At 46.5% G+C, this 9,783-nt stretch overlaps 1 pseudogene; it reads right to left on the bottom strand.

The window, feature by feature from the left end:
* Window positions 1-325: 325 nt before the first annotated feature.
* On the bottom strand, window positions 326-6,249 carry LOC103257414 (annotated as a pseudogene).
* Window positions 6,250-9,783: the final 3,534 nt, after the last annotated feature.

Genomic DNA, 9,783 nt, shown 5'->3' with positions numbered 1-9,783 from the left:
ATTTTTATTTTTCACCTTTAAATTTTTTATTTTAAAATTGTGGGGTACAATTCAGGGTTAGGTATACAAATATTCATTGTGCATGTACCCTTATTGATGAGGCATGCTCCCCCTTCCCCAGGCAGATTCCCACTACTACCAATTCCACCTCCCCACCCTCAGTTTCCCACTTCAGTTACACCTTTTAGGGTATAAAAGTGGAACAGAGAGTTCCAAACAGCTCTGCCGAGACTGTACTTTGGTCCCTGGACCTGTGTCCTTAAGGATGGAAGCTGTGAACTCCTGGTTCCCATCCTGGTTCCCATTCTTCATAACCAAAGTTATCTTAAAACAAAAATGTTGGGAAAGCTTTCCTGTGCTTTGGGTAGGGGACAAATTTGCTCTTGTGAATCTGTGGCTGAGGACAGCAGCCAGGGTCTGGCTGAAGAAGAAATATGCCACCACGAGCCACCATGCGAAGCTGCAGAACCCAAAGGTAACAACCATGGAAATTAGATCATCAGCTCTGCTGAGTGGTTAGAAGAGAAAACATACCCAAACCAGACTCCAGAAGGGATTCTACGGTTATGGTGAACCACTCCTGCCTTGTTCCTTCCGAGGTTGTCCATGGGCCTAGGCCCAGATGAACAGCCTCATTCTCAGGACGTGGAACCACCGCCCCTGCATCAATAGGCTTTCCACGCTGGGTGCAGTGGCTCATGCCCCTAATCTCAACACTTTAGGAGGCCGAGGTGAGAGGATTGAGTGAGTCCAGGCAATAAACCAAAAATTAGCCAATAAACCAAAAAATTAGCCGGGCATCTCTACAATAAACCAAAAAATTAGCTGGGCATCATGACGTGCGCCTGTGGTTCCAGCTACTTGGAAGGCTGAGGTGGAAGGATCGCCTGAGCCCAGCAGGTCAAGGCTCCGGTCTGGGCGACAGAGTGACACTCCAACTCAAAAGAGACAGAGAGACAGAGAGAGAGAGAGAGAGAGAGAGAGAGAGAGAGAGAGAGAGAGAGAGAGAGAGAGACCCTTCCCTATTACATGGACATTCCTGCCATCCATGGGCACCTGGCTTTTCACCGTCAGGCAGACAAGGACATATCAGTCAAGTCCAAAGCAATACTGCAATACTGCACCACGTGGATCTCAGCATGGGAGAAGACGCTGACGCAGAGCTCTGGAGGAACCGCAGGCTGGGCACCCAGAGGCACGCCAGGACCAGGAAGGCGGCCGGGGCGGCTCAGCGCCTGGGAATGGTGCAGCCCCGAGAAGTCTGAGCAAGTCATGCAGCCGCCGGGAAAAGGCCCTCCCAGGAACGGAGATTGAGTAAGGCACCAGAGCAGGAAGCCATTTCACAGCACAGAGATGATGAAGAAGTGAGAAGAACATCTCTTGGGGCCCTGGAAGGGGCAGCAGACAACTGGGCGTGGCCAGCGCTTGGTCTTTCCCAGGGTAGACGAGGTTCCGGGAGAGGTCCCAGAGCAGGCCCACAGGGGTGAGTCGGAATTTTCTCATGGAAGAAACACCTACTTTACTTTGCAGATATGCAATAGTATTGATTGTGTTGTCATCGCCCGCTTATAGGCCTGTGTGATCGTTTTTTGTTTTGTTTTGTTTTTTAAATGGAAGTCTCCCTCTCTCTCCCAGGCTGAAGTGCAGTGTTATGCTCGTGGCCACCGCAGCCTCCACTGGCTGGGCTCAGGTGATCTTTTCGCCTCAAACTTCCAAGTAGCTGGAACTACAGGCACCCAATACCACGCCTGGCTAATTTTTTTTTTTTTTTTTGAGTGGGAGTCTCACTCTGTTGCCCAGACTGGAGTGCAGTAGCCGCTCCCGGCCACCGCAGCCTCGACCTGCTGGGCTCCGGCGATCCTTTGGTCTCCCTTCAAGTAGCTGGAACTACGGGCGTGCGCTACCACACCCGGCTAATTTTTTGATTTATTGTAGAGATGAGGTCTCCCAAGTTGCCCAGGCGGGTCTCGAGCCTGCGGGCTCAGGCAGTCCACTCACCTCAGCCTCCCAGGATTACAGGCTGAGCCACCAAGCCCAGCCCGGCTAATTTTTTGATTTATTATAGAGAGAGCTCACCCAGTTGACCAGGTGGGTCTCCAACCCATGGGATCGGCAGTTCTCTCACCTTGGCCTCCCAAAGTGCTGGGATTACAGGCGTGAGCCATGTGGCCTGGCTGTAGTTTTTAATATGTCAGCTTGGCTAGGCTGTGGTGCCCTGTGTTAGGCTAACACCAGTCTAGATGTTACAGTGAAGAGTTTTTCTTTTTTTTTTAGATATGACTGATAGTTAAACAGGTAGACTTTGAGCAAGCAGACTACTCTCTGTCATGTGAATGAGCCTCATCTAATCAGTCGAAGGCCATAAGAGGGGAAAAAAAGCTGGTTTCCTGAGGAAGGGGAGTTTTGCCTCTAGAATACTTTCAGACTAGAGCTGCAACATCAGTTTTTCTCTGAGTCTCTAACCTGCTGGCCTGCTCTGTCAATTTTGACTTGCCTGGTTCTAAAATTGCATAAGCCAACTCCTTAAAATTATCTACCTATCATTTATCTGTCTGTATATCTGTCTATCTATATCTATTTATCTATCTGTCTCTCTCTCTCTCTCTGTCTCTTTTCATCCTTCCTATTAGTTCTGTTTCTCTGGAGAACCCAGTGAGTATAGACCACTTTACTCACTGATTGGTAATTGAATGCCAGGGCTGTATCTTACTCATCTTCGCACCCTAAGTACCTAGCACAGTGCCAAACCTATAGTAAATATTCATGCTTATTGAACTGAAGAGAACAGCAGTTCAAATACAAACACTATCTTTTAAAAAATGTACTTGCACGTATGGCTTGATTAATTCATCCTCCTACCTAGTTATTCATTCATCAAACATTTTTTGGGTAGCCTAGTCCACATTACTGTGACTGACATTGATGATACAGAGAGAAAAGACAGAGTGCCTTCTCATATGCAGTGTTGGAGTTGGGGGGAGTACGGGACTGAATGGGGCAGATGCAGAAAGGGGGAGTAAAATTGGACACTGGGATCCAGTTTATTCAGATGAGACTGCATGAGAGCCTGACATAAGGCAGGGGCACCTGGGAGGAAGAGGAAGGGACTGATTCAAGACAGATTTAGAGCCAGGTACAGTGGCTCATGCCTGTAATCTCAGCACTTTGGGAAGCCGAGGCAAGAGGACTGCCTGAACCCAGGGGTTTGAGACCAGTCTGGGCAACTTGATGAAACTGTCTCTACTATTTAAAAAAAAAAAAAAAAATAGCCAGGCGTGTGCCTGTAGCTCCAGCTACTTGGAAGACTGAGGCAGAAGGATTGCCTGAGCCCAGGAGGTTGAGGCTGCAGTGGCAGTCAGCATGCCACTGCACTCCAACCTGGGCGACAGAGTGAGATGCAGACTCAAAAAAAAAGAGAGACTTGGGAGGTGGACATGGTAGGCGGTGAGAAACAAGGGAGCTAAGCATCTCCCATGACTCCCTAGCTTCCGGTTGAGGTATCTGGGAACACAGGGGAGGAACAGAATTCCTTATCATCTTATCTGATTTCAGCATTCTTCAGCATCATAAAACCCAACTCTGTCATTTTAGAGACACAGACTTGAGGCTGAGAGACAGCATCTTTTGCCCCTAGCCTCATAAACCAGGAACTGGCAGAGCGTGTCTGAGAACTCAAGCCCACGTTGTTTTGCTGCAACGTCCTCTCTCTGGCCCACACAATGGTGCCTGCCAAGCTTCTTGGGCAATGGGGAGGGAGGGGGTAGGGCACAAACAGTCCTTGTTGATTCTTTGTGGTGCAGTTTCACTCTTGTGAGCTGTTAGACATTAGCCTGCCTGCCACGGCCTCTGAAGGTACAGCTGCACTTCATACATGGCCCAGGACTAGTTCACTTCCTTTCTCACTAACTACAAAGAGCCTAGCAGATTTGTTGTGCAGTCGGGTTGTCCTTCCGGGACGGGTCAAGAAAGGGAAGAACATCTGTTTGGAGTAGTGGAGGGTGTATGTTAACTGATGAAAATGAAAGTACATTTTCAAAAAAAAAGAAAGTACATTTTCTCCATAATCCTGAAGTCATCCCATTCCTTTTTTTCCTCAGAAGTGCCTTAGTCTGCATGGGAATCAGGGCTCACTTCCCAGTAAATGACAACCCTGACTTGCTGTCCTTGATGACTTGCTTGACCATACTCGTCCTACTTCCTTCCTGCCCTCCCTGCCGGCCACAGGTGCTAAACCCAGGGTCATGCATCAAGAAGCAGGGAAGTAGCGGAGTCCAATCAGAACCTGGTGGGTGTTCAGTGGCTGGGAGCGGGAGGGAGAGAATTGCTCAGCCTCTCTCTCTCCCCCTTTCTGGGTCAGTCTCTTTCCTCCCTCCTCTCTCTCTCTCTGATCTGGAAGCTGGAACCTAAAACTTTTCTATGGCTTCCCCCATCATTTTCCAGGTAACTCTATGCTCTCTTTTGCCTTGACTCTCTTAATCCGGTCTCTAAATTGGGGGCGACCCACAGACTGCTAACTGCCTGCCCTTCAAGGGCACCAATTCTCATAGCTGGACCTTTGCCTTAGTCTCAGTTTCTGAATTCTTCTACAGTCCTTTGCCAGGAGCTTGAGGGCCTCTAAGGATAGAGGCCCTGCCTTATTTTTTTAAGCACTTCTCCCTGCTCTGTGCCCTACAGTACTGCCCTCATGGAAAACACTTGGCAAAGTGGTTGCCAGATAATTCAATAGCACTTAGAACTCTAAGACAGAATAAGTACTCAACACATGTTAGTTCTTTTACTACTGCCTGGACGGTCGAGCCTTGCCCACCTCGCAGTGCCTGGAGGTTTGCTTCAGACACCATTTGCAACATCTTCAAATTGTGGTTTGGACAACTTCGGTCATCATGGGGCGAGTTGGGTACAAGGGGCTGATTCTGGGGTAGCTGGGCCCTGACCTAGCACCTGACTCATTTCAGTTGGAGGATGGCATAACGCTAGGCCTCAGCCTGCCCACACCCTCTCAGCGGTGTTCAGCTGTGAGTTGACAATCATGACTTCCTAAATCTCAAGGGATAGCAATCAGATCCTTGCCAGATGGCTAGGCAGCTGGGTGCTATTTTTATATGAAATCACTGCAGAGCCTGTGACCAATGGAACCACCATTTTCATGGAGATGGGCTGAGTCCTGCTAACTTTGAAAATTCAGAGCACCTCCAGCCATTTTTATCCACTTGGTGAAGCTTATGCTCTCCAACTATACCACATTATTTTGAATCCAAGTTCATAGTTTTATTGTCCATTGTCATCCTGAGAATCGGGAAAGGACACAGGAAATATCAGCTATTATTTTCCAACGCCAGATTATTTTTTGTGCACTAACATTCTTAGCCAGAAAATAGCTTGGAGATGTTAAAACCATCTCTTAACCCACATAGTTTTATAATTATTTTTCAATTTATTTTTTATTTTTATTTTTTTAGTTGGAGTCTTACTCTGTCACCCAGGCTGGAGGGCAGTGGCACGCTCACGGCCACCTCAGTCCTGACCAGCTGGGTTTAGGCGATCCTTCCACCTCAGCCTTCCGAGTAGCTGGAACTACAGGCATGCGCCATCACACCCAGCTAATTTTCCTTGATTTCTTGTAGAGATGAGGTCTCACCAAGTTGCCCAGGCTGGTCTCAAACCCATGGACTCAGGAAGTCCTCTCACCTCAGCCTCCCAAAGTGCTGAGATTATAGGTGTGAGCCACCACACCTGGCCTATTTTTTCAATTTAAGGCCAATGAGGCCAGGCTCAGTGGCTCAGTCTGTAATCCCAGCACTGTGGAAGGCAGAGGTGAGTAGATTGCATGAGCCTGCAGGTTCGAGATAGGCCCGGGCAACTTGGTGAGAACTTGTCTTTCCAATAAATCAAAAGTTAGCTGGGCATGGTAGCGTGCACCTGTAGTTCCAGCTACTTGGAGGGTTGAGGTAGAAGAATTGTAGGAACCCAGCAGGTCGATGCTGGGGTGGCCGTGAGTGTGCCATGCCACTCCCACCTGGACGATGGAGTGAGACTCCAACTCCAAATAAAATAAAATAAAATTAAATTAAATTAAAAAGTCAATGATATTATTGGACTTCAGTCTTCTACTGCTCAATTCCTTTCATATATCTGCAAGCTTTTAGTTATCTATTTCACCCTGGGTTTCCAGTTTGGGCAACTCAGAGTTGCCACCATGCATAGGAGACTCACCATACACATGGGATTTCCTCTATGGCGGAAGGTCATGCTGCAGCCTGACAGCCTGGGTGAAGCTCCACCCCACTTGCTTCCAGAGCTTTCTACTTTCCTTTGGGTATGTATTTGCCATCTGCTGGACTGTGTTCCATGAGGTCAGAGGCTGTGGCTACCATGTCCACCACTCTGTCCCCAGCACTGACTCATGCCTGGCACCCAGAAACTACAGAATAAATATTTACTGAGTGAATGCCTTGAGACTGATCATCAGCAGTGTAATCACCACGTTCTTTGTTCTTTTCTTTTTACAACAAACGATTCTCGAAGGTCAGAAATGAGAAGATGGAAAGAGGGCTGAAGCAGATTAAATGCAGGTATGACATAATCTCCCATTGTCCCTGTGTGTCTGCAATCAAGGTTATGCTCAGATCTCAGCTCCTCATCAGAGTATCTTTCTCTCTACTCTTATAAGAAAACTGGAGAACTCTGTGCAGTTATCACATAGAATGAAAAAAAGAGTTCAGAAGGAAAAACATACTCTTCCTTATGGAAACAATAATAGGAATTATAATAAGACCAGATTGTATTAAGCACTTTCTATTCGGCTCTATACTTTGAGGTAGATATTATTATCTATAGAGAAAATAAAGGGAACTTAGAAGAATTTAAGTAGCTTGCCTAACTAAGCTGGTAGGAGGAGAAGCTGGAATTCTACTGGAGATCTGACTTTAGAGCTTAACCACCAGCCCTTGGCTGGTTTGAATATTTGAGGACTTGGCAGGTGTGAGTATTTAAGGGCGAGGTCCTAGTCTCATTCATTTTTGCTTAACTCATATCACCTAGCCTAAGGTCACACCTACCATGTGGAAACAGTAAATATCAATTGAGGCAAAAGTAGAGATAGTCAAAGGCACCGGGATAGTGTCATTTGAGTAGAAAACAGAGCAGGCGGGAAAGGAAATTTCAAAGCCAACTGAGGGAATGCAGAGTAACACGAGTGGTCTTGCATCCTGCAAAAGACAGAAGTTATCATGAAATATGTTTGGAATTGGCCAGGCTGGGTGGCTCAGCCTGTAACTCCAGCATTTTGGGAGGCTAAGGTGAGTGGGTTGCCTGAGCCTGCGGGTTAGAGACCAGCCCTGGTAACTTGGCAAGACCTCGTCTCTATGATAAATCAAAAATTAGGTGGGCATGGTAGCGTGTGCCTGCAGTTCCGGCTACTTGGAAGGCTGAGATGGAAAGATCACTGGAGCCCAGCTGGTTGATGCTGGGATGGCCATGAGCGTGCCACTGCACTCCAGCCTAGGCGACAAAGTGAGACTCCAACTCAAAAAAAAAAAAAATGAGGTCTCACTATGTTGCCCAGACTGGTCTCGAACCTTGGCACAAGCAATCCTCCTGTCTTGGCCTCCCAAAGTGCTGGGATTACAGACTGAGCCACTGAGCCTGGCCAATTATTTTACTTTTGTAAAAATGAGGTCTCACTATGTTGCCCAGGCTGGTTTTGAATTCCTGGGCTCAGGCAATCTGGCCACCTCAACCTCCCAAAGTGCTGGGAATACAAGTATGAACCACTCACTGTGCCCAAATCTAAGAGTATTTTAAAGTAGCTATAAAGGTTGGGCATGGTGGCTCATGCCTGTGAGCCCATCACTTTGGGAGGCAGAGGCGAGAGAATTGCCTGAGTCCTGAGGTTCAAGACCAGCCTAGGTAACTTAGCGAGACCTCATCTCTACAATAAATAAAAAATTAGCTGGGTGTGGTAGCGCACTCCTATAGTTCCAGCTACTTGGAAGGCTGAGGTGAAAGGATTGCAGGAGCCCAGCAGGTTGAGGCTGTTGAGTGTGCCACTGCACTCCAGCTGGGCGAAAGAGTGAAACTCCAACTTAAAAAATAAAAATAAAAATGTAGCTGTAAGAATGATCAATAGGCTGGGTGCTGTGGCTCATGCCTATAATCCCAGTACTTTGGGATGCTGAAGCAGAAGAATTTCTTGAGGCCAGGAAGTTGAGGCTGCAGTGAACTGTGATCATACCACTAGCAACAGAATATGACAGTTTCTTAAAAAAAAAAAAAAAAAAAAAAAAGGCTGGACTAGGTGGCTCAGCCTGTCATCACAGTACTTTGGGGGGCTGAGGAGAGTGGATTGCCTGAATCTGCGGGTTTGAGACCAGCCCAGGCAACTTGGCGAGACCTATTCTCTACAATTAGTAAAAAAAAAAATTAACCTGGCATGGTAGCGTGTGCCTGTAGTTTCAGCTACTCGGAAGGCTGGGGCAGAAGGATCACCTGAGCCCAGCAGGTCGACACTGGGATGGCCATGAGCGTGCCACTGTACTCCAGCCTAGGCGACAGGGTGAGACTCCAATTCAAGAAAAAAGGAAATGGTTAGAAATTCTTTTTTTTTCTTCCCCTCGCCTTATTTTTCCAAGAACTAAGCTCTTTAGCTTAGGTCTGTTGGGAAAAATTCTTACATTGATTGTGAGTATCTGATCTTCACTAGCAAAGCAAGGGTAGGGACATTATTATCATAGGTTTGTTCAGAGTTTGTCCACAATCTCCAGCACATTTCTCTCTTGCTGTCTTCTAGAGCCAGCTCCTACTGGCAGGGCTGTCAAGTCAACTCCTAGACTTACCATCACATGGCTTGCCTCCTCTATCTGTCACCTCCAGAACTTCTGTGTGGCATACCTAGATCCTTTTCAGAATGTTATCTCATTTCTTTCCTGGCATTAAAAAAAAAAAAAAAAAAACTGAAGAAAGTGAAAGCTTAGATGAGAAAATGAGTAAGCGCTTTTAGAACAGAACTTTCAAGGTAGCCAAAAGTTAGTGCTTTTTTAGATACCTTTAAATTCCTAGTGCTCAGAACTGCATTTTGGGATTAGTTTATATTTACTGTATACTTACTGCTTAAATGCTTGTATGAGTAAACTTACACTATATTTCTTTAGAGGATACTATGAGTAACATTTTGTGGTGGTGAAACTATCCCCACCAATCAGAATAAGAACTTGGTTTAAATCTTAACATGGGTCAGGCCTAGTGGCTCACATCTGTAATCCCAGCACTTTGGGAGACAGAGGCGAGTGGACTGCCTGAGCCCAGGCATTCAAGACCAGCCTGGGCAACTTGGGGAGATCCCATTTCTACAATAAATTAAAAAAAAAAATTAGCTAGGCGTGGTGGCACATGCCTGTAGTTCCAGCTACTTGAAAGGCTGAGGTGTGACTTTTTAAAAAATGTGGTACAGATACACAATGGAATATTATGCAGCCATAAAGAAGGACAAACATATGGACTTTACATGAAATTAGATGCATTTAGAGTCTATCATACTCAGTGATCTATCACAGAAACAAAGAACAGAGTACCGTATGTTCTCACTCATAAGCAGACTTTGAACAATTATCATAATACTATAAGAAAGGGATTGGCAATAGTGGAAAACTGCCAGTGGGATGGCAGGGGCGGGATTGGTAGTTGAGGGATTAACTCAACTTGATTTGCTGAGATAACAGGCTTGAGCCTGGTAAGACTGTGCATTCCTAACAGGCTGCCAGTTGATGCTGAATGTACTGGTCTGAG

The sequence above is a fragment of the Carlito syrichta genome, unplaced genomic scaffold, assembly GCF_000164805.1.
Source record: "Carlito syrichta isolate Samal-C Ts95f unplaced genomic scaffold, Tarsius_syrichta-2.0.1 Scaffold301696, whole genome shotgun sequence".
In the NCBI taxonomy this organism is placed as follows: domain Eukaryota; kingdom Metazoa; phylum Chordata; class Mammalia; order Primates; family Tarsiidae; genus Carlito; species Carlito syrichta.
Note: the sequence above shows the minus strand (reverse complement) of the source record. Positions and strands in the feature narration are given on the sequence as shown.